This window comes from Pelodiscus sinensis, chromosome 1, assembly GCF_049634645.1.
Source record: "Pelodiscus sinensis isolate JC-2024 chromosome 1, ASM4963464v1, whole genome shotgun sequence".
NCBI classification, from domain to species: domain Eukaryota; kingdom Metazoa; phylum Chordata; order Testudines; family Trionychidae; genus Pelodiscus; species Pelodiscus sinensis.
In genome coordinates this window covers 10,070,321-10,093,724 of record NC_134711.1, presented here as the reverse complement: position 1 = coordinate 10,093,724, position 23,404 = coordinate 10,070,321, and the positions used below count along the sequence as shown (strand labels likewise).

At 44.1% G+C, this 23,404-nt stretch overlaps 1 long non-coding RNA gene across 2 annotated transcripts; it reads right to left on the bottom strand.

Annotated features, from left to right (window-relative positions):
- Window positions 1–1,404: 1,404 nt before the first annotated feature.
- LOC142826490 (uncharacterized) lies at window positions 1,405–18,861 on the bottom strand. Of its 2 annotated transcripts, none has more exons than XR_012900657.1 (3): window positions 18,612–18,861; window positions 2,836–2,944; window positions 1,405–2,332 (listed from the first exon to the last, which is right to left on the bottom strand). It is a non-coding gene; the product is annotated as an uncharacterized LOC142826490 (long non-coding RNA). The 2 variants fall into 2 exon arrangements; XR_012900659.1 differs by lacking the exon at window positions 18,612–18,861 and adding an exon at window positions 4,045–4,667.
- Between the last annotated feature and the right edge of the window lie 4,543 nt (window positions 18,862–23,404).

Below are 23,404 nucleotides of genomic sequence, written 5' to 3'. Positions count from 1 at the left end.
CCCAAAACCTAGCCCCTCCCCCACCTGCCCAGGGCAAGTCCCCTGTCCATGCATGAAGCGGTCCTTACCAGCCATTGCTGCATGCTGATCTGCAAGTTCACAGCAAAATTCCTTAGATGTGGATTGGCACCACTTAAGGTCCATTGTCAGCCAAGTACTCCATCTCACTTGTCTATCCAACCTTTCATAATACATGGGCAAAGCCTGTTGATAGCTCCTAGAAGCAAATACTTGGCATACAAGTACATAGCCAATGCTTATAACCTCAAATCCAAAAATCATGCATTCGTATGAATAGTATAAATGTAGGGATAACATATTAATGTATTGAAAATTATTCCCCCAAATGGAAGTGACTACCCATAATTTGTTCCCCACAACTTAAAGTGTTTAGATTTATTATTAATTCTTCTTATTATTATTATTATTATTTGTTAAGATTGTTAAATGTTTAGATTTATTATTATTATTGCTCCTTTAGAATATAATGTATTAGGTCATGTAACTTAGAACTGTTAAGAATATAATCCTATGTAGCCAGAAACAGCCCCCCCTCTGTGCCCCAGGGCATGCTCAAGCTTGTGCAAGGGGGCTGCTTGAAATTGACATTGCAGAGATACATTGTAACAATGCATTGTCAAGCCACTAACTCTGCTATGGGAGCCAAGCCCTGTAATTGACTAAGGGCATTGTTACATAATTGACTCCTGTTCTCTTTAAAACATTGTAACTTTACTCAGCACTCAGAGAATGTTTTAAGCAATACCACCCAGAAACTTTTGTAACTACAACTTTTATTATTATACAAAATACTGTAAGGGAAACATTAATTAGGGAATGTATGTAAGAGAGAGAGAGAGTGCTTGGACGATGAATGAATGGTTCTGAGAGGTGCCAGCCTGAGAATACAGCAACAAAGGGCTAAAGAAGGCATCAGGTGCCAGTGCAACCAAAAGGTGTCAAGTGGAGAAAACCAAGTACTGGAGGTCCACCTGATAAGATCACTGATGAGCACCTGGCAGCCACCCTGGAGACATCAGCATGATGCAGCAATTTCCATAGACTGGCATAGGAAAAAATTCCTATAAGAACTGGACTAAAAAACTATGGAATCAGAGTCCATGGTTCTGCTGCCAGCCCACCAGGAGCTTCAGATGCGCATCTGATCAGGACTTCGCTCCCCACTACCATCACTTGTGTACAGAGTACCTGGCCAGTATTCTGTCACAAGCAACTTCCAGGCTGGTAACTATATACAGAACTTGAATGAATGGATGTATGAATGAATGGTTTTATATATATATATAAGTGTATAAGGGTTAAGTAGTGATAGGAATAAGTAATTAAACAACGTTGTTTGCTTCTATCTTTATTTTTTTTATTATCTTTACAATAAATGTGGCTTTTTGCCTTATCCCCCTCATAAGATCCTGCTTGCTTTTATTTGGTATAACATAAACAGAGTCAGCAAAGCATAAGCTTTCAACAGACACCTCACTTGGCCCACTTCGTACAAAATTTGGGGCCAAGAACAAGAACGGGTGCAACAATGTTCTGCATGTTCACACCAAAAGCCCAGTAACATCATACAGAGTTGGCGGGGATGCCCTCAACGTTTGATTTAGCAAACCCTTATTAGATCCACTGAATCGAACCCCGGGAGATCAATCTCCAGAGCATCAATCCTCCAGTAAGTGTAGACAAGGCTTGAATCCTCAGCTTAGTGAGTCAGCTCCACAGCTGAAAGAGATAAAAGAGAGGCAGGAAGCATCAGTAGAAGGGAGCAAGGTTGGAAGAAAGGGCTGAAGAAGCCCAAGAACTTAGAGGTGAGAGCCCCTTGCCTTGAAAGGAGCTAAATCTTATATTGTGCGAAACAAGCATGTATAAAGCAGATCGTAAATAACGCAGTTGGAGTTGAACTTGCCACTGATGTGTGAGAGGTCTGTTTGTAGTAAAAATCCAAGGACATAACCAGGGAAACTTGCCCCGTGATATATTCTTATTCAGCACTGAGTGTATGCTTTCCTGACTAGGGCTCAAATCCTTGCCAAATACGTCGTGCAGTCAATGGGAATAATATTCTTCAGGGTTTGACCCTGCATGTCTGTGGTCTGAACACACCCAGGAGGGAGAATTCTCTCAACAGTCAAATAGGAAAAGAGGAGAGAAGGCCACACTTAGTTTTCGTTTTTCCTTGGTCATCAGATCACAGCTAGGCTAAGAGCAGATTTGGAGGAGGAAGAAATATATCTGTCTGCTGGTGGCTTCTTGCTTCAGCAGAAGTCTTTCTGTGTTTGATTGCAGAGCACACACAAAACTTGGGAAGTCGAAGCTATAAAGGAAAGCAAGAAAGCTGAGAAATAGAAAGATCAATCACTAATCCCCAGAAAGTACTGTTTGTGGCCAGCACGTCTAAGTTGAGAAATCAAAACCTATTCCTCATAAAATAATCCATTGCTAGAACAAAAAAAGCCCGCAGCACAAATTATTTCCATTGGACCCTATAATGAACACTGTTATTTTTATCCTCTAATATATCACTCGTGCTTTCAAATTGTGTCAAAGTCCTTCCTATCAACACAGTATTAGTGGCTATTCTGCTCACTGTCGAACTAGCTCCCGATACAATATCTCCATCAACATCATGGTTTCTACCTAGCAAATTAATTCAGAGCATGTCGACAGTGAGTAATTTTTTAGTTCTTTCTTCTCTCATATTTTCCTTGTGTTTATGTCTGATTCAGTTATCACTAAAATACACATTTTAATTGTATTGTACAAGATTCAAACTTTCTCTGCTTTGAACATTCACAAAAACATTTTCACTCAACTTACCTTCACCACTGCCTGAAATCCTTGCAGAAAGTTGGCATGTGTACAACACAGTGCATATTTCCAAACTTATATATGTCTTCTTAGCACATATAAATATATTTGGACAAACCTACAGAGGAATAAAAAAGCACAGATGACGTCCACCACGGAGGCAGAATTTCAAACCTTAGAGTGCGCATTAAATATGCAGTTGACATTCGTGAGAACATTGTATGTGTGCCAATGGGCACTTGGCATAATGGAAATCTGCCCATGACTCCAGTTATTGTTATATTATTTATTATGTCTAAGGTCCATAGATTTGTATGGCACTTTACAAGCCCAGTGCCTGAGCCAAAGCCCATGAAAGTGATGGGAGACTTTCCATTGAAAGTTATAGGGCTCAACAACCCCAAACTGCAAAAACCTAGGAATGCACTTAATATTAAGCTCATGAGTTGCCTGCTGAAGTCACTGGCTTACTCACATACTTACAGTTAAGCATGCACATAAATGTTTTCAGGATCAAGGCCCAATCCAAGACAAGGAACATAAGAGCTTACAATCTAACTGTTTAATGAGTATCTGATGTACATGCCGTCCTCAGACATAATATTACTCATGACAAGTGAGATGGTAGATTAGCCAGGGGCAGCAGGGTTTAAACTTTTAAATGCTGTAAACTAACTACAGAAGAGCTGGTTTAAGCTGGCTTTGCTCCTCCCACCCTTCCAGGATCTTAAGCTGCCACTTACCTCCTGGGGGCAGGTTTCCTGCAGCCTCCTCTGGCCTGTACCTGAAAAGCACTTTATCAACTAAATCTAAGTCATTCCTGTTCTCTTCCCTGCAGCATTCTGCAGCAGCTATTCCCTCTGAGGGATAGAAGAGGATAGTAAGTGCAGAGCATGCATGTCTAGAGGGAGGGTAAAACTGAATAAGAATATAGGAACCACCACGCCAGGTCAGACAAAAGGCCCATGTAGCCCAGTGGCCTGTCTCCTGACAGTAGCCAATGCCAGGTGCCCCAGAGGGAATGAACAGAACAGGTGATCCACCCCTGTCGCTCATTCCCAGCTTTGGGCACAAAAATACCATCCCACTTCAGAGCACTCAGTCTCATGAGTTAAACCCCCTGCATGTGACAACGATCAGTAGGGGAGACAAAGTACATTTGGTGGTCTCAGCTCACTTCCTAGTGGGCCGATGTCTGTATCGTTAAGAAGTACCTACCATGCTGCAAAGCCATGTGCTTACTCCACAAATGTGCCAGCAACTGAAGCTTTGCCTGGAAAGTGAACCTCCCTGGATGTGGTCCAGCCTAGTCAGACGTGAATCAGACTTAGCACAGCAGCATCGGAATGATGCTGCTACATTTCCCATGCTGTCCCTGTTTGTGCCTAAACAGCCAGACCTCGATACTACTGATATTAGCGAGAGTTTGTCACTGGCTTCAGCGGGATCCGGATTTGTCCCAAACAGCGGGTCTTGTTTTCCAGAGATTTCATTCCAATACTTTTCACTAATGCTAAAGTCACTTGGCAGCACAGAGGGGGAAATTAACCCCTTTGACCCTTTCACAGCTGGTCCTTTCTTTGTCATACTCCTCCAAGAATCGTTCAAATGGTTAAGCAATTCTTCCTCAAAGGCATCCAGGGCGGCTTCCCCCATGAAAAGAAGTGCCATTCAAAATCAGAGCAAATATAATGATGGCAAAATCCACCACAACAAACTTCACACCGGCCTGAACTCGGACCTGCCTCTGGACTGAGTTGCATGGATGTTTAGATTGCAAACTGCTTGGGACAGGGACTGGGAAGTACAGAGATAGTTCTGAGCTGCATCCCGAGGCATGCATGGCCACTTCTTGGGAGTGTGCGTGTAGCAAGGAGACAACTTAGCCAATACACCAAGGATTGAAACAGGGACCTTCAAAACTCCACCGCGGGGGCTGAACCAGACTCCTGCTGTCTCCGGATTAGGCCTCGATGGGGATCTGTAGCAGACATTGGGTTCCATCTGTCTCCATCTGTCCACCTCTGTGAGCGATAGCACCTCACGCACTGGATTATCACAGAGATTACTGCCAGTGTTCAGTAAATCATAAACAACACACATAATGGCTGCATCTAGACTGGCAAGTTTTTCCGCTTGAATTTCCACAAGAACACTGACTTCCTACTGTCTGAAATCAGTGTTTCTTGCAGAAATACTATGCTGCTCCCGTTTGGGCAAAAGTCCTTTTGCTCAAAGCTTTTGTGCAAAAGGGCCAGTGTAGACAGCTCAGATTTGTTTTCGGCAAAAAAGCCCCGATTGCAAAAATGACGATCGGGGCTTTTTTGCGCAAAAGTGCTTCTAGATTGGCACGGACGCTTCTCCGCAAAAAGTGCTTTTGTGGAAAAGCATCCATGCCAATCTAGACGCTCTGTTCCGAAAATGCTTTTAACGGAAAACTTTTCCGTTAAAAGCATTTGCGGAAAATCATACCAGTGTAGACGTAGCCCTGGTGTCTACCTGAACCAAAGGGCAGCTGTTCAGCAGGGGTGATATGACCTGGCACTGTTGAGTTCTCTGGAGTTCCATCAATTTGCACCATCTGATGGCCTGACCGTACAGATATAATTCCCCATTTTGGTTCTAGTGCCTGAACAAACTAGTCCCCGATGCCTCAATCCTCTCCTCTTTTGTGTCAGCCTGCAAAACCCACTTCTGCCGAGCAGCACATACAGCCTGATCCAAAGCTCATTCCATGGGGGCCTCGCTGTTGACTAAGGACTGGTCTACACTCATTAGTGCTATAACAGGGTGTGTCAGGGGACATGCCCCTCCCACTTTTACCAGCCGTAAGTGTGAGCGACAGGGGGAATGGTTCTAGGGAGAAGAGGTGGTACAGGAGCAGGGCCTTGGGGGCAGAGACTCAGGGGGAGGAAGGGGCATGCTTTGGGCTCCGGGGACCTCCCCCACACACTTTTAGGGACCTCCTGCCAGGAACTCTGTTCTGGAGTCAGGAGCCTCAGACCTTCCTCTTGCAAAACTCCACAGCTCCGGTACCCCTCCCCCACTTCTACTTTTAGCCCGGTGCTCAGGGTGCTCACCTGAAATGTGGGACAGCTGGGTGCCAGTCTCCCCTCTCCAATGCATATTTATATATTGAAACCCCATGAAACAAGGGAGACTGACAGCAACACACCCCAGAATGCCCTGGGGCCCAGTAGCTGGGGCACTTGGGGAGAGCCAGGTTTAAATGACAGAGGGAAGGTATTGAACCCAGAGCCTCCACATCCTGGATGAGGACAACTAGTATAAAGGTTACAGCAGAAGAGCAAAGGCAAGGGGCACCTCCATCTCTGGATGTTGTCATTCAGGTTCAGGCAATCTCAAGGTTCACCTACTGGGCTGGGTCAATAGGTGGGGAACACACCGAGTCTGAGAAACCCACTGGGACTTAGGTATGTGCTCCTTAGGACATGGGTGGCTATTTCTACATGTGCTAGCAGAAATGTAGCCACCTATGGGGCTTTATTTGCAGTAACATAGGCAACTCTGTGGCTCTAGCCCTTGTGCCTCAGTTTCCTGTCTGTAAAATGGGGCTAGTATTAACAACAGTGAATTGCTCAAGTAACATGGTGAGGAGGGCCATATAAGTACCCTAGAAATGTAGAAAGTAGGAGTCGAATGAAGTTCTGTTTAACAGATTTGATGCTCTATCTGCTGTGCATTCTGGTCCGTCCCCCATGCCTTCCAAGCTTCCAACCCCATAAAGAATAAAAGAAAGACAAAAAGGGGTGTGTGGCGGGCAGGACAAGAAGAAATATGAAGGAAATCTGTTGTATAAGTGGGGCATTGCCTTGTCACTGAGGGATCTTCCAAGATTACTTCCAAGGGGAAATAGCATTTTTTGGCACTCCAGTCATTTCACGGAGCTCCCATTCAATATTGAAAATAACGTCAGTTGAGGTTTGACACCTCTGCCTTACGCACTCATTTTATTTCAGTGCTGGTAAACCTCAGCATTTATGTTTGTAGTCATTCGAAGGAAAGACACATACAATAAGCGGCTTATTACATCCAAGCCATGATTAACAGGGCAATTGTGTTGTCCTGTCTTACATCAGATAGAGCCTTACTATACACACACCTGTTGAGATTTGCCAGTGGTGCGGCATGACATTTTTTAGTCATGCTTTCAATTGTACGCTTGCAAAATGGCATCCTTTCCCACGACATGACAAGGCGTGCAAGGTCATGCTGTGTGACAGACACTGTTTTGTTCTACTAAATGGCTACCTCCATGTATATCTAGGGGCCAGATGGAAGTTGTCCTTCCCACACACATACACACTCACCATAGTGGAGGGAGCCAGGGCAGCCAGACAGTCGGCTCACTCCACCTCACCATCCTCTCCTGTCCCACTGTGCTTAGCCCAGCCCACATACATATGGAGAAATACTCTCTTATAGAACTGGAAGGGACCTCGAGAGGTCATCAAGTCCAGTCCCCTGCCCTCATGGCAGACCCAGTACTGTCTAGACAATCCCTGATAGACATTTATCTAACCTGCTCTTAAATATCTCCACAGATGGTGATTCCACAACCTCCCTGGGCAATTTATTCCAGTGTTTAACCACCCTGACAGTTAGGAACTTTTTTCTAATGTCCAACCTAAACCTCCCTGGCTGCAGTTTAAGCCCATTGCTTCTTGTTCTATCCTCAGAGGCCAAGGAGAACAAGTTTTCTCCCTCCTCCTTGTGACACCCCTTTAGATACCTGAAAATTGCTATCATGTCCCCTCTCAGTCTTCTCTTTTCCAAACTAAACAAGCCCAATTCTTTCAGTCTTCCTTCATAGGTCATGTTCTCTAGACCTTTAATCATTCTTGTTGCTCTTCTCTGTACCTTCTCCAATTTCTCCACATTTTTCTTGAAATGTGGTGCCCAGAAATGGACACAATACTCCAACTGAGGCCTAATCAGGGCAGAGTAGAGCGGAAGAATGACTTTTTGTGTCTTGCTCACAACACACCTGTTAATGCATCCTAGAATCATGTTTGCTTTTTTTGCAACAGCATCACACTGTTGACTCATATTTAGCTTGTAGCCCACTATAACTCCTAGATCCCTTTCTGCCGTACTCCTTCCTAGACAGTCGCTTCCCATTCTGTATGTGTGAAACTGATTGTTCCTTCCTAAGTGGAGCACTTTACATTTGTCTTTATTAAACTTCATCCTGTTTACCTCAGACCATTTCTCCAGTTTGTCCAGATCATTTTGAATTATGACCCTAACCTCCAAAGCAGTTGCAACCCTTCCCAGTTTGGTATCATCTGCAAACTTAATGAGTGTACTCTCTATGCCGATATCTAAATCATTGATGAAGATATTGAACAGAGCCGGTCCCAAAACAGACCCCTGTGGAACCGCACTTATACTTTTCCAGCAGGTTGTGAACCATTAATAACTACTATCTGGGAATGGTTATCCAACCAGTTATGCACCCACCTTATAGTAGCCCCATCTAAGTTGTATTTGACTAGTTTATTGATAAGAATATCATGCAAGACCATATCAAATGCCTTACTGAAGTCTAGGTATACCACGTTCACCACTTCTCCCTTATCCACAAGACTCATTATCCTAACAAAAAAGGCTATCAGATTGGTTTGTTTATCACAAATCCATGCTGGCTGTTCCCTATCACCTCATCATCAAGTCCAGTCCCTTGCCTTCATAGCAGGACCAAGTACCATCCCTGACAGATTTACCCCAATATCTAAATGGCCCCCTCAAGGATTGAACTCACAACCCTGGGTTTAGCAGGCCAATGCACAAACCACTTCACAGTGAAGCAGAGCATTGCAGGCTGGAAGGGAGCAGTGGCACAGGCTGTCTGGCTGCTCCAGCTCTTGCTACCCATGCTGCTGCCCTGTGCCAAACTTGCCAGTAATCCCACAGCTTGGGGGAGGGGACAAAAGTGTGTTAGGGGTCAGAGGGGCAAGGGTTGGAGTGGAGGTGGAAAGTGGAGGGCAGAGAAGAGGCAAGGCCTGCAGTGGGGCCAGAGGTGCCCCAGACCCCATGCCTGGGGCACTGCGGGAGGTTTCCCCGGGCCTCACCCTCTCCTAGGGATGGCCCTGCTTGCATACATTAAAAAAAAGTCCCCTAGAGACAATTCCACCAGCTGAGGAATGGTGGGGTGGAGTATATCAAACTCTGCATCTGCGTCTTCCTCCCTCTGACAAGCACCTCCCATTACTGTTACTTCCCTTCCCACCTCCAAATGGACTTAACATGCCCTCTGCACTAGACAGGTCCAGAAGGAGCAGACATAAAGTCAGCATAGCCAGCTGAAGGGAGGGAGTCCTCATCTGTCCTGTCAGGGCTCTTTCCCACTCTGGCACTCCGATAGCAGAAGATCTTAAATACCTTCCGTCTATAGACACTGGTTACAAAAACTCCCCAGAGTTACAGATTCACCAACTTTTGGGTGAAATAAAAAAAAAAAAACTTTCTTCTTGAATCTAGGAAGGAAGCACTTGGATTCTCCAGGCTCTTTTACCACAAGAGAGCTTGAAAAACAAAGAGAAAATAGACTGCAATCTCTGGTAGCTGACCTCTTAGTCTGAGGCATGCATACACGCACACAGTGGGTATGTCTAGACTACATGGCTCCATTGACAGAGCCATGTAAATGAGTTTACTAGACATCGGAAAATGAAGCGGCAATTTAAATAATCGCTGCTTCATTTACATCAAAATGGCCACCGCGCTGTGCCGATCAGCTGTTTGGCGGCACAGCGGGGCAGTCTGGATGCTCAGCGGTTGACAATGGAAGCCTTTGTCGATCTTTCCGGGAAACCACATTCCACAAGGCATAACAGAGCGGTCGACAAAGGCTTCCATTGTTGACCAGGAGCATCCAGAGTGCCCCGCTGTGCCGCCAAACAGCTGATCGACACAGCGCGGCAGCCATGATGTAAATGAAGCAGCAATTATTTAAATCGCCGTTTCATTTCCCTATGCCTAGTAAACTCATCTACATGGCTCCATTAATGGAGCCATGTAGTCTAGACATACCCACAGAGACCTATTTCTTTCCAGGACACAAGAATCAAATTTTTGCCTTAAACAAAAAAGGCCAAAACAAAAAAGATGTCCTTGATAAAACATACTTGGTTTCTAGGTGTTACAGAGCAAATAAGTGAAACAAATTAAAATACAGAGAATATCTCTAGGTATGCTGCTAGGGTATGTCTACACAGCACACTTATTTCGAAATAAGCTATTCTGGAAGAAATACTCCAAAATAGCTTATTTCGAAATAGCACATCTACACTACAGGGAAGCCTCAAAATTAGTTTGAGACAGGCTTCCCTAATGTGGACATGCTACCTTGTTGTAGAGCCCCAGGAGGCACTGGGGAGTAATTAGTTTGAATGGCCCTACGAGGAGATATTTTGAAATAGCAGCAGTGGAGCATCCACACTACAGCTCTTTCAAAATAGCTATTTTGGAATAGGAGTTATTCTTCATGGAATGAGGTTTACAGAAGTCAGAATAAGCCATCTGTTATTTCAAATTTATTTAAAAATAACTGTGCTGTGTAGGCACACCCCTAGATAATAAATGGGAAGGGAAGGCATAAATTCACACAGAGAAGTTTAACCAAACAACCAAAACAAAGAAAAATACCCTGATCGCAGCTAACTACACATTTTCCCTTTATTTACTCACAATCTCTTCTTGTTTCAGTCCACTTGTAGGCATGGCAATTCTGATTACTGCATGTTGCTCCTTCCAGCCCTTAACTAAGAAGACCAAAGAGCAAACCAGGTATCTATATCCAATTAAAATTTCAGCAGTGTGCCCCCATTGGTTCTTCTGGCCCCCTGCCAACACCCTTGCTAGCTATCTGAGTTTAACCCCTTAGTCACTGAGTGCTGGCCAGCACTGCTCCTATTCATCACAAGCCCTCTTAGATCTGGTTTAAGGTCTGGCCTTGTGTATCAAGGAAGGTGTCACGTTACTGGATCTTGAGGGGAGCAGCCAGATCACTGATGCACCCATAGGTGAGGGAGTTGGCCCCAAAAATGGTATAGAAGGGGGCCATGTGAGGTATTGAATAGAAACTTACTGTCTGATAATCCTATGTACTCTGTTCATGTGTTTGTATAATGTCTGTGTGTGCAATTATTAGCATGTAATTGTATGGATACTGAAGATTTCCCTGCATGTGGTTAAGCATTGGGCAGGGCCGGGCCTGTGGACATGCTAATTAGCGAGGCCCTGTGGGACAATGGCTCTCAATGGGCCAAGGACACACCTAAAGAATGGGGGCTGTCATCTGAGAGCTGCCAGCAGGGAACACAGAGATTGGCCTCTGGCCAGGTGACCTGCTACAGCCAAGAAGGGACCAGGAAGGAAGGATAAATAGGCCATGTGGTTGACGCCATCTTGTTCTCAGCTCAGCACTTCATCCCAGAGGCAGCAATGCAGGGATAGAAGAGACAAGAAGAACTGTGGACCCATCCTGATTCTAGGATGTGCAACAAGGACTTTTAAACCAGCAGCTGTAACATCTCTGCTAGAGCCTGCATCGAGGACTGGGAGATTCGATGCATGTAATGTACTATTCCTTTAACAACCTTACTCTCATGCTTTTCTTTCTTATGGTAATAAACCTTTAGTTGTTAGATGCTAAAGGATTGGCTCAGCGTGATTTGTGGGTAAGATCCAGAGGGTAAATTGACCAGGGATCTGTGGCTGGTTTCTTGGAACCGGACAGAACTTGTTCGGGGTAGGTGGGATTGGGTGCTAGGACCCCCCACCTGTGTATGAGGCCTGGGGCCATCTGGAGCATGGTTATTGCTGGGGTACCGGAGGGGTTTTGCTCGTGAGGCTTCAGGCAGGCTGCTGAAGCGCTCTGTGGGACTGGTTTGTGGCCTGTTTGGGAAAGTCACCAGTCTGGGGGCTGTAAGGAGCCCCGGATTTGAGCAATTCACCCTGAGCGGACGCCCTCAGCTGTGCCCAGACTTGGCCCAGTCCATCACAGAAGGTTTGCCTCATTGAATTAGTTTGTGAATTGATACATACAAAGCTAACGATGTATTGCTGGAAGCGTAGTTTTGTGCTGAAGAGGAAATGCTGAATGAAATTCTGACTCCTGATTTTCATGAGAATAAAATCTTTCTGCAAAAACCATCCCAGACTGCATGTGCTGCTTGGAAAGACACACTTTGATGTAGAGGTGAGGAGGAAACACTGTTGTTCTTCAGCTATGTTTAAGATTTCAGCATTTTCTCTCATCTTAAATAGGATGAAAAGTTGAAATCTCTGTACTATTTACAAAACAAAAAAATGACTTTTTTTTTAGTTTCAGTCAACTAAAAAAATTCATTTCAATTTTACTTTTTCCTCTCCATCCCCTTTGCCCTTTTTTAAAACTAAATTAGTTTACATTTTGAAACAAAGTGATTTTAAACATTTAGAAAAGGACAACAATTTCAAACTTTTTCCCAACTTTTTTTTTTTCAAGTTGAGAGTATCATTGAATCCAAACTTGCTTTGTGAGCAGTTTGAATTTTGACTAATTGGCATTTTTTTTTCTACCTCAAATATTTTACGTGAAAATTTTGGCCAGTTCCAACCACAAGATACAGAAAAGGGCAAACTGGGAAAAGACAGTTCTTAGGCTTTTGTGAGCTCACTAAATACAACAGACTATGAACTATGAACTAAGAACTGTCAGTGACTTATTTGGCTGCAATAGCACAGACCATGAGGAAAGTTCTACCACTGGTGTCCTGGAAGGCAGGCGGGAAGGATACCGCTTACTTATAGGCAAGCTATTATGTGGGGAGTGGTCTCTTCCTCATGGACTGGAGAAAATGGCCACCTAAGCCTCTGTCTTTTTAAAAGCTTTCAGTCCACCTGGATCAGGGGACACTTTTGCCAACTTCCCCATGTGATCACAAAAGTCTTTCAGGTGACCTTGTTGCCATGGTAACTTCCCCCTGCCATCCAGTCCTGGGCCCGAGACCAACTAAAGTGACTAGATTTCCAATTTCTTGGTTCATAAAGGTGAACTAACCTCTATTATTATTCTTTTGCCACCAGCCTTTGGCGTTTTCAACCTCACATGGAAACAGACGTACCATAGAGAAGGCAAAAATTAGCATATTCAAAATAGAGTTTGTGTAGGCTCATAAACAGTGCAGACAGTTCATCACGCACCTTGGCCAAGTTCCCCTTGTAGATAGCTGCCACACTGCTGTATTGAACCAGACTTTTCAGCCCCATATACCTTTCTGCCCACTGGGTCTGAGCAGCATCCAAACGTTGTCTCTATATCTGTCTACTCTGGCACACTCCCAGGGAGCCCCATCCCCTCCACATTAGGCTACAATACCAGTTTTGACTGACCCCCCCAAAAGTCCCCAGAGCTCTGCACATGTGGGAAACCTGGTGAATAGCTTAACTCTTTGGGGAACACGTGGCAGCTCAAAAGAGTAATACAGGCTTCTAAAGAGAACATCCAACGCACAGGTTACTTTTAAGAGCCATGTTTGCAGTGTTGTTGAAGCCAAACATTGGCCTCAGGATATGAGAAACACAAGGCTGGTGAGGTAATATCTTTTATTGGACTGCTCTCAATGAAACAAAGCGCCTCTTTTGTCAACCAAGGTGGGTCCAATAAAAGGTATTACCTCACCCACCTTGTCTCCTGCTTAAGAAGCTTAAGAGATGTAAAGATCTAGGCAAAAAAAAAAAAAACTCACTAGCAATTCCCTCCTTCAAAGACCTTACTTCTCCTGGGAGTCTTGGGTTTTGATCAGTGTCACTCCTCCTATCTCCCCAGCCGCTGTGCCATGCCAAGAGTGTTCTGGGCCCATTTGGACGGCTCAGTCGCAGGGCCCTCCCCACTTTGGTCAAAACCAAAAGCAAACAAAAAAATAGCAGGCGGTGCCAAGAACTTTTACAATCAGACTTTCCATGCCTTCTTTGAAGCAATCTCCTTAATTGGCTCCTCCCAGCCTGCCTACCTTGCTCCCGAGTTCTCTGTAGAACTAACTGCCAGATCGCTGAACCCTACCTGCCCCATGGACATTCCTAGCTAGCTCTTGATTAATTTTAGCTTCTTGAAACTTTCATGAGTAGCGTAGGATATAGAAGGAAAAAATGCCATGCTGTTTCTGTGTTAAGGAAACTCACAGCTAAAGACCCTTTGTGAGTGTAGGTGGAGAGCTCATTGAGTGACTTAATCTCTGAGTCAACCTTAAAAACTGACTTTCAGAAACTACCAAAGAGTTCAAGGTCGTTTTCAAAACTGCCAGAGTTCAAATCCTCCGGGCGGATGCTTGCTAAGTTTCTAGCTTGCCTCTTAGGTCTTTGCTGCTGATAGTTCTCAGTTTCTCGCCTGTCAAAAAAGCAAATCTTTCTCTGACTTCATCATACATACTCCACCTATTACGCAATTATGTTGATATTGTGTCAAAGATGGGTTTGAAAACCTTGCATTCAAAAACTTTTTTTGAGATCGAATGACTCTTCCTCCTTTGCAAATTCGCCAGGTATGATTTTACCTTATTCGGGATTGTTTCTCTTTCTAGTGCACAAATATCCCTGACATTTCAGCCTTTGAAGCAGCAGCTTCCTTAAATGCAATGAACCCAGAAGACTGCAATTCTGCTAAAGCCGCTCAAAGACCACCAGTTAATCCACAAGTCATTTCAATGTCAAGTCCCAGATGCTGCCATTTTTTGCTCACAGCTTTTGAGAAGATAGTGTACCGCTTCTTGGCCAAAATAAGAAATGAAAACTGCAATGTTCATTTGCAAGCTATCAGCCTTAAGTTCTGACACGGGACTGTGTGAAGCTTTGATCTCGCCTAACACATCACGAACCCCTCAACCTGATTTCATCGTGCCTGGATTGCCTCTACCCTTGCTGATCACCTCTGTCAGGTTTTTGGCAATTTTAATGTTATGTGAATACTTTTTTTCAACACATCCTTAATGATTAGCAGAAGTGGGAACAAAGGTATGCAATCTTTGAACAATTCCAAAAAAAAAATAAGATTAACGCGGGAAACAATCGTTGCATCAAGGTTCAGTGAGTGGGCAGCACATGGGATAGAAAAACGCATACTGATTTATCTACTGAGTTTGACTTTTATATGTGATTAGCTCCTTTGTAACAGCTTTGTCCCCTGAAATCAGCCATATCTAAACTGTCTTTTCTTCGGCTTCTCTACAAGAACCCCTGTAATTACAGCCCATCCCTGTTCTCAGGTGACTATCAGTGAAATCTAGAATGCATGAATTGGGGCCTCTAAACTGTGAATTTAAGGCTCAAATAGGACAATGGGAGGAAAATAAATCAGGGTCTTCTCTGGGATCAGACCTCTGGTTACACTGGGACTATTTGAACCAGACTGCACAGAGTCTTGTCCTCTATTCCACCTGCTCCATTGTCTCCTTTGGGTGATTATTCTCCCTGGCTTGGGGCTTTTCTGCTCTAGAGTCCTCGCCAGTACAGTCATGCCAGCAGGGTTTCCTTGGGAAGCCTCCTAGTTGAGCTGTAGTACAAGCCAACAAAAAGGAGTCCTTCCAACAGCACAACTACACAATCTCCTCAGGCAACATTAGCTATGTCAGCAGCAGCACTGTGTCTGCACCGTTGTGTCTGCACCAGGGTTTTTGCCAGCATAGCTATGTCAGTTAGCAGTGTGATTTTTCACACTCTTCATAGAATCAGACAATCTAAGGGTTGGAAGAGACCTCAGGAGGTCATCGAGTCCAGCACACTGCCCAAAACAGGACTAATCCCAACTAAATCATCCCAGCCAGGGCTTTGTCAAGCCGGAACTTAAAAATCCCTAGGGATGGAGATTCCACTACCTCCCTAGCTAACCCATTCCAGTGCTTCACCACCCTCCTAGGGAAATAGTTTTTCCTAATGTCCAATCTACACCTTGCCCATTGCAGCCTGAGACCATTGCTCCTTGTTCTTCCATCTATCATCACTGTGAACAACCTCTCCAACTTTTCTAGAACCTCCCTTCAGGAAGTTGAAGGCTGCTATCAAATCCCCTCTCACTCTTCTCTTCTGCAGACTAAATAAGACCAAATCCCTCAGCCTCTCCTCGTAGGTCATGTGCCCCAGACCCTCATCATTTTGGTTGCCCTCCGCTGGACCCTCTCCAAGGCGTCCACATTCTTTCTATAGAGGGGGGCCCAGAACTGGATGCAATACTCCAGATGTGGCCTCACCAGAGCCAAATAAAGGAGAATAATCACTTCTCTAGATCTGCTGGAAATGCTCCTCCTAATACACCCCAATATGCCGTTAGCTTTCTTGGCTACAAGGACACACTGAAGCTTCTCTTCCACTTTAATCCCTAGGTCCTTTTCTGAAGAACTGCTACTTAGCCAGTCGGTTCCCAGCCTGTAACCATGTTTGGAATTCTTCCCAGGACTCTGCATTTGTCCTATTTGAACCTCATCAGATTTCTTTTGGCACAATCCTCCAATTTGTCTAGACCCTACCTAGACTCTGGATCTTATCCCTGCCCTTCAACGTATCAACCTCTCCCCCTAGCTTAGTGTCATCCACAAACTTGCTGAGGGTGCAATCCATCCCCTCATCAAGGTCATTAATAAAAATGTTGAACGGCCCTAGAACCAATCCTTGGGGCACACCGCTATAAACTGACTGCCCACCTGACATTGAGCAATTGATCTCTACCTGTTGAGCCCAACAATCTAGCTGGCTTTTCAGCCACCTTACAGTCCATTTATTCAATCCATATTTCCTTAACTTGCTGGCAAGAATATTGTGGGAGACCGTATCAAAAGCTTTGCTAAAATCAAGGTATAATCGCATCCACTGACTTCCCCATGTCCAGAGAGCCAGTTACCTGATCGTATAAGCTAAGCTGGTCAGTCAAGCATGACTTGCCCTTGGTGAATCCAGGCTGAATATTCCTGATCACTTTCCCCTCTTCCAAGTGCCTCAAAGTGCTATCTCTTGACTCAGATAATGATGCCATTCTTTGTAGTGCAGACTAAGCCTTAGAAATCCTGTCTCCTTTTAAAAAGCATTGTGTAAACCCTTCTTTTCCTTTCTGTCTACTGAGGCTACGGTCTACATTGCTTCCCTCTTGGGGAAGAGGAAATGCAAATGGAGAGCTCATTAGCATATGTCATGCTCTCATTTGTATATTCTCTTCCGATCCTTTTTGCAGAAGAGGTTTTTGCTGAAAAAAGGTTCTTGCGCAAAAGGGTTTTTTTGCGTAAAACGGCCCTGTCTACACTGTGGTTTTTTGTGCAAAATTCTCTTCTGCCAAAAGGATTGGAAGAGAATATGCAAATAAGAGCGTAACATAAACTAACGAACACTCCATTTGCATTTCTTCTTCCGCAAGAGGGAAGCAGTGTAGATGTAGTGAGGGAGTCCCATGTTGCAACCCCATGAGTGTGGAGGGTCATTAAAAGGTGACAGGCCAAGTTGATGGCCATTGACAGCCATCGATGGCCCTCTCGTTCCAGACACCTAAGCACTAGCCACTGCCTAACACAAGTGAGATGGTGCAAACCAACATGGCTCTACAATATATAGTGAAGCACACAGTGAAGGTGATGCCCAAAACGGAGGCTGGAACACAACAGAGTTTATACAAAATCAGCCTGGCAACATAGTATAACCTTCAAACTGTCACGTTGGTACCTTGCGGCAATGAGTTCCAGTGGCTAATTGCACTTTGCATAACAAGTTTTTCCTTTTATCAGTTTTAAATTAGCTTCCTTTCTAATTCACGGATAGGCCGCTTGTTCTTGTGTTAGGAGAGAAGGTAAATAAGTGCACCCAGGGTACTTTTTTCTACATCATTCATCGTTTTGCATACTTTTACCACATCTGTTCTTTCTTGAGTCCTCTATGAATTGAACAGTCCCTGTCTTTTCCAACTTTCTTCATATGGATAACTTCCCACCTCTTGAATCATTTTCATTCTTCCCTCTAAACCCCTTCAGTTTCTGCTCTCCTGGTTGAGACAGACAGATTCCAATGAAGGCTTATTGCTGCTTTATATCAAAGGTTTTCAGCCGGGGGCACATTTACCCCCTGGGGGTTCAGAGAAATCTTCCAAGGGGTACATCAACTTATCTAGAGATTTGTCTAGTTTTACAGGCTACAGGCAGCAGGCTACATAAAAAGCACTAGCAAAGTTGCAAACTAAAATTTCATACAATCACTTGTTTATTATACTTCTCTATGCATTATACACTGAAATGGAAGTACAACATACATATTCTATTTGATTTATTTCATAATTATATGGTAAAAATGAGAAAGTAAACAATTTGTCAGCGATAGTGTGCCGTGACACTTTTTTTTGTATTTTTATCTCTGATTTTGTAACCAAATATTTTAAGTGAGGTTAAACTTGGGGTATGCAAGACAAATAAGTCTCCTGAAAGGGGTACACTGGTCTGGAAAGGTTGAGACACACTGTTTTATACAACAGTGTTATAATAGCCTCTGTACAATTTTCTAACCCATCCCTGCTGAATCCTAACATTTTCTGGATCTCCACTATACACTTGGCAAAAGTAACACAAATGGAAGGCATGCATGTGTGCTGCCATAAATCTGTAGATCTTAAAATAAGAAGTGACCTTGAAATCATGTGGTCTGACCTCCCATGTAACACAGGTCACAGAATTTAACCATTCTACCCAAAAATTTGTGTTCGGCTAAAGCATCTCTTCCAGGAAGACTTCAAGAGATGGAGAATGCACACTTACCTTGATAGTCTGTTCCAATGACTGATCACCTTCGCTGTTAAAAATACAGAGCTTATTTCTAATTTTAACTTGTCTGCCGTCAACTTCCAACCATTGGTTCTTGTTATGCGTTTTTCCCCCTAAATTTAAAAGGCCTTCAGTGCCCAACATTTTTTTCAAGTCACATCTTGATCTCTAAGGGGAATAAGTTATTTCATTAGAAGAAGTTTTATACTGGAACGAGGCAAGTTCTTTTCTCTGCATGCCTTCACTAAAACGAAACTAAATAAAGACTGATACCCAGTCATTCCTTCTGGCATATGACTTCTCTTTGACTCTGTGGCCCTGGGATGTCTCATGACCATTCTCCTTGTGGCAGGGCTTCACAGTCTTTCCATTGAGGAGCTGTGCATTTATTGGCACAGACTCCCATAATGTGAATAAAGTCTTTATGTCTCCCCGTGTGAGAAACACCCAGTAGTCTTGGTATGGTGTTTGGAACTCCTGCCTCTCTGTCAAGATCACTCAGTGGTACCTACCATGAAGTGCCAAAGTGTTGTTACTCTGAGTGAGGCAGCACTGAAAGGAGCGTTAAATGCTGCATTCACTAAGTTATATTCCATAACAAGGTAAAAATACAAGGGGAGTTAAATGAACAGCTCTGCAGACCATGTGGAAAAGACACGCCTGCCCAGCCGAGATTTGAAATGAGCTGGGAAGTCAATGAACCAGAGATACAGTAAAACCTCTGTTATCCAGCATGCTCAGTGATTAGGGGGTTCCGGATATCTAAAAATTCCGGTTATCTGAGGGTCCCATCAACCTAGGAAAAACCAATGGACAATAATAGTAAAACTCAAGTTTTTAATATTGGTAGTTTTGTAGTGTGAGGCAGTGGGTCTCACGTTTCTATTCTGAGTTAAAGATGATTAGTACTTCTTAAATAAAAAATTGTTAAGCCAATCGTGGTAAACCAAGCCAGGCCTGTACACCTGAAGATGTGACAGTATCGTGGCTGGGGGCAGTGGCGGTTAACAAAGTTCGCTGGTTAATGGAGTGCTAGATAACAAAGGTTTCACTGTATAAAGGTTACAAAGAACACTCTTCTGCCGACATTAGAAAGCTCACAAGAACAGAAAGTGAGGAGACAGGTGCTGGTGTATGGAAGAGAGAGGCAGAGGAATAGAGTTCGAGAATGCTCCGGTGATAGACTGGAAGAAATCCCTGACATTTCTGGAGACCAGGGGAGCACCTGTCCATGTATGAAAAGGTGTGGGGTTCAACTCTTTCTGTTGTCAGTAAGCATGCTTTCTTGTCTGCCTGTCTTCCGGTCTCACTGCAGGCAGCCACAGGGCAGGATGTGGGCATGCTGAGCAAGCTCATCAGGTAAAAGAATTAAAGAGGGGCCCACGCGACAAAACTGGGTGACAGGTCTGGATTCAGATCTGAATATAAATCCTCCCCATCCTCCATCCCAGACATCCACAGGATTGAGATTTAGCGTTCCCTTCATGCATGTTAGAGAGAGAGAGAGAGAGAGAGAGAGAGTTGTGGAGTTTAGAGTCAGCTCTGGAGCTGTGCATTCTTTCTGCCAGGTGTTCATGACAGCAAACAGGCGTGGACTCAGTTTTCTAGGGGTTAATAACACCATCTTGAGCCCTCATCCAGAAATCCAGGGAACTCTATATGACCCGGATGGGTAATATTTCCCAAAGTGCAAGCACTAAGTTCGGGGTATAAAGACAAACAAACAAAACACTTTGGGGGGGGGGGTGAGAATGAACTTGGGGAAGGCAGCAATTCATACATTAATTATGTCTATTGTTATAAAACTCCCCCACCCACCTCCCTGTGTGTTTTAACAATCATCCCAGCTTCAGTCTTCCTTTTGCAGTTGTAGGTGTCTAATGTGTTTTAGCCCCTTCCTTCTACTTCAGTTCCCTACACATAATTTACTGTCCAGGGCTGAGGGAGTTTAAGGAGGTTGCTGAGGTACAGGCTACTAGTCTCTGTACCTTCAGTCCACACCGCCGCAGAACCACTGCCAGCCTCAGCCCCATACACCACCTCAAACTTATCCATTTCCTTTAAGCTGCCTCTGGGCTGAGACTTTGAAGAGGAATCAGTGGTCTACAGACCCTTAACAAAGTCCTTACTGTCAGAGAAGTGTCATCCATACAAGCTCCTTTTCTGCCTCTTTCTCTCTTCAGCCCTCTCTCAGGCTATGTCTAGACTGCAGACTTCTTTCGGAAGAAGCTTTTCCATAAGAAATCTTCTGAAAAAACTTCTTCCAAAAGAGAGCATCCACACTGCCAAAGCTCATCAAAAAAGCAATCCGCTTTTTTGAAAGATAGCGTCCACACTGAACGGACGTTGTCTCGCATTTAAGCTGTGATTACTATGGATGGAGTGGCCACCAGAGCACCTGTGCTTTTTCCTCTTTCTTCTTCTTTCAGAGCAACTCCCTCTTCCCCTTCCACACACGCCTTTTTTCCAAAAGAGCTCTTTTGGAAAAAGGCTTCTTCCCCGTAGAAAGAGGTTTACCAATGTCAGAAAAACCCCTCTGTACTTTCAACTTTTTTTGAAAGAACGCAGTCACAGTGTGGACGTAAGTGAAGTTTTTTCAGGAAAATGGCCATTTTTCCAAAAAAAACTGCAGCATAGATATACCCTAAGCTCCATTACCTAACTGTGCCTCGTTGTGGTATCAGTTAGGGTGACCCTCCCCTCCCCCCCGGTATATATTTAGTACCACTCTCTTGTATTTTTGTTTCCTAACAGGGTCAACAGCATTATATTGCCACCAAATTCAAAATGTAACTGTATTGTAATCAAAATGCCACACAACTGAAATGCCACTGAGGCCATTCAATCATTCCTCCTGTTCTCTGAGACACGCTGGTAAAGCGTCAACAGTGAGCAGAGCTTCGGGCCATAGGGTTAACACAAACATCACATCTGGGGCTGTGATCTGGACTGTCTCTAAAAAGAAACTGGAATACACAGCTGTGCACCCCAGTGTCAACGTGATTTGGGCCAATTCTCGCTCCAGGAACAAGAGTGTGAAATTCTTGGGTCTCTGTCATGCAGAGATAATTTTCAGTGATCAGAACTGCCCCTTGTCACCTTAAAAGCTGAATCCAGGAGTCAGTGGGTGAGAAAATGAAGCTGTCACAACCTACTAAAATCATATATCTGATGTGGGATCAGGTGCTACAGCCACACTGACCCCAGCCACAGAAAGAATTTTTAGTCAAACAAAATACCAGATGATTGACCCCAGTGATAAGGGCCCTAACCGTAGAGGGCTGCGCTCAATTCTCTGCATATTTCTGTGCAACCGTGTGCCTCAGTTCCCTCTCTGTAAAATTGGGAAACTGTTCTCCTGCCTGAGAGGGATGTGGCAAGAAGAAACACATTCAAGGTTGTGATGCATTTTGTGATCCACTGCTGAAAAATGCCAGATGAGGACAAGGCCCTCCTACTGTATTAAAAAGCAAAAATGGTTAGTTGGTTGGTTGGTTTTTTCCAGAGGCAATGGCTTCATTTAGTTCAAACAAATGATCCATAAAGAACCTTCTCCCTGACAGCATGGCACATTATACCCCTTGGGACAGACACAGAAGGACTTGGCATGTGCTTGGGGTGGGGTAGACAACCTCCCCGAGCCTGCGCAATGAGCAGAGACTGAACAGAGAGCCCAGCGAGAGAGAGAGTTTGGCTGGAAAATCTGAACACTGAGCTTTGTGAAGTATTGCTGCTGCTAAGCTTTTGACATGAGCCACCAGGCATCATGGCACAAGCCTATTTTTAGGGTTAAGAAGGCATTTTCCATGGGAACAGGTAACTGCCTAACTGCCACGGTTGGTGATGGGAGACTGAACTACATGCACCCCTACCCTGAGATCCCATCTCTTCAGCTGTGTTGAGCCAAGAAAGTCAATATGTGTGAAAACAGGGAATAGGAAGATAGTATTGCCTACTGGTTAGAACACTGGACAAGGATTCCAGAGATCTTCATTCTATTCGGGCTCTGTAGGTGACCAGTGGTGCCATTTAAGAAATTGGAGGGTGGGGGACAAAGTTGTATCAGCATGTAGATCATTATACGTTATTATATAATTTTCTATAAAGTGATGGGCGAGAAACAAAAAGTAGAAGACATAAGGACCTATGAAAGGGAAGGGAGGGAACAACTGCCCTTCTTACCCTGTAGCAAATAATGCCCCATAGATTACCTCAAGGAAATCATTTTAATTTTTCCATGCCTCAATTTCCCCATCTGTGAAATGGGGATAACAATACCACTCTCCTTTGCAGAGCCCCTGGATACCTACTGATGAAAAGTGCTCTACCAGAACAAGATATTACGATCATCGCCCTCTGTCAGCTCATTCATTTCTTGGTGAATAATCAGCACAATCTAGAGGCCTCTCTCTTCTCGGGCCACTTGGATGTTGCAAAAATTGAAGTCAAGAATGGAGAAAGATGTTTTTCCCCCAGCGAAAGGAATTAAAAACTGCTTTTCCTACTTGAACGCAGATCAAGAATATTTGTGCAATGATAACAGAAATCAAAGCCAGTCAGGAGACCCTCCGAAGAAACTAAAAGACAGGATAGAAGCATCCTTATAAAAGAATCCAAAAAAGATTCAGAAAGTGCACAAAAAGGAACTAAACAATAACCTCAGGATTAATCCAGACAGAAAGGCTACGTCTACACTACGGCAACTTTTCGGAAGAGGAAATGCAAATGAAGTGCTCATTTGCAAATCTCACGCTCTCATTTGCATATTCTCTTCCCATCCTTTTTGC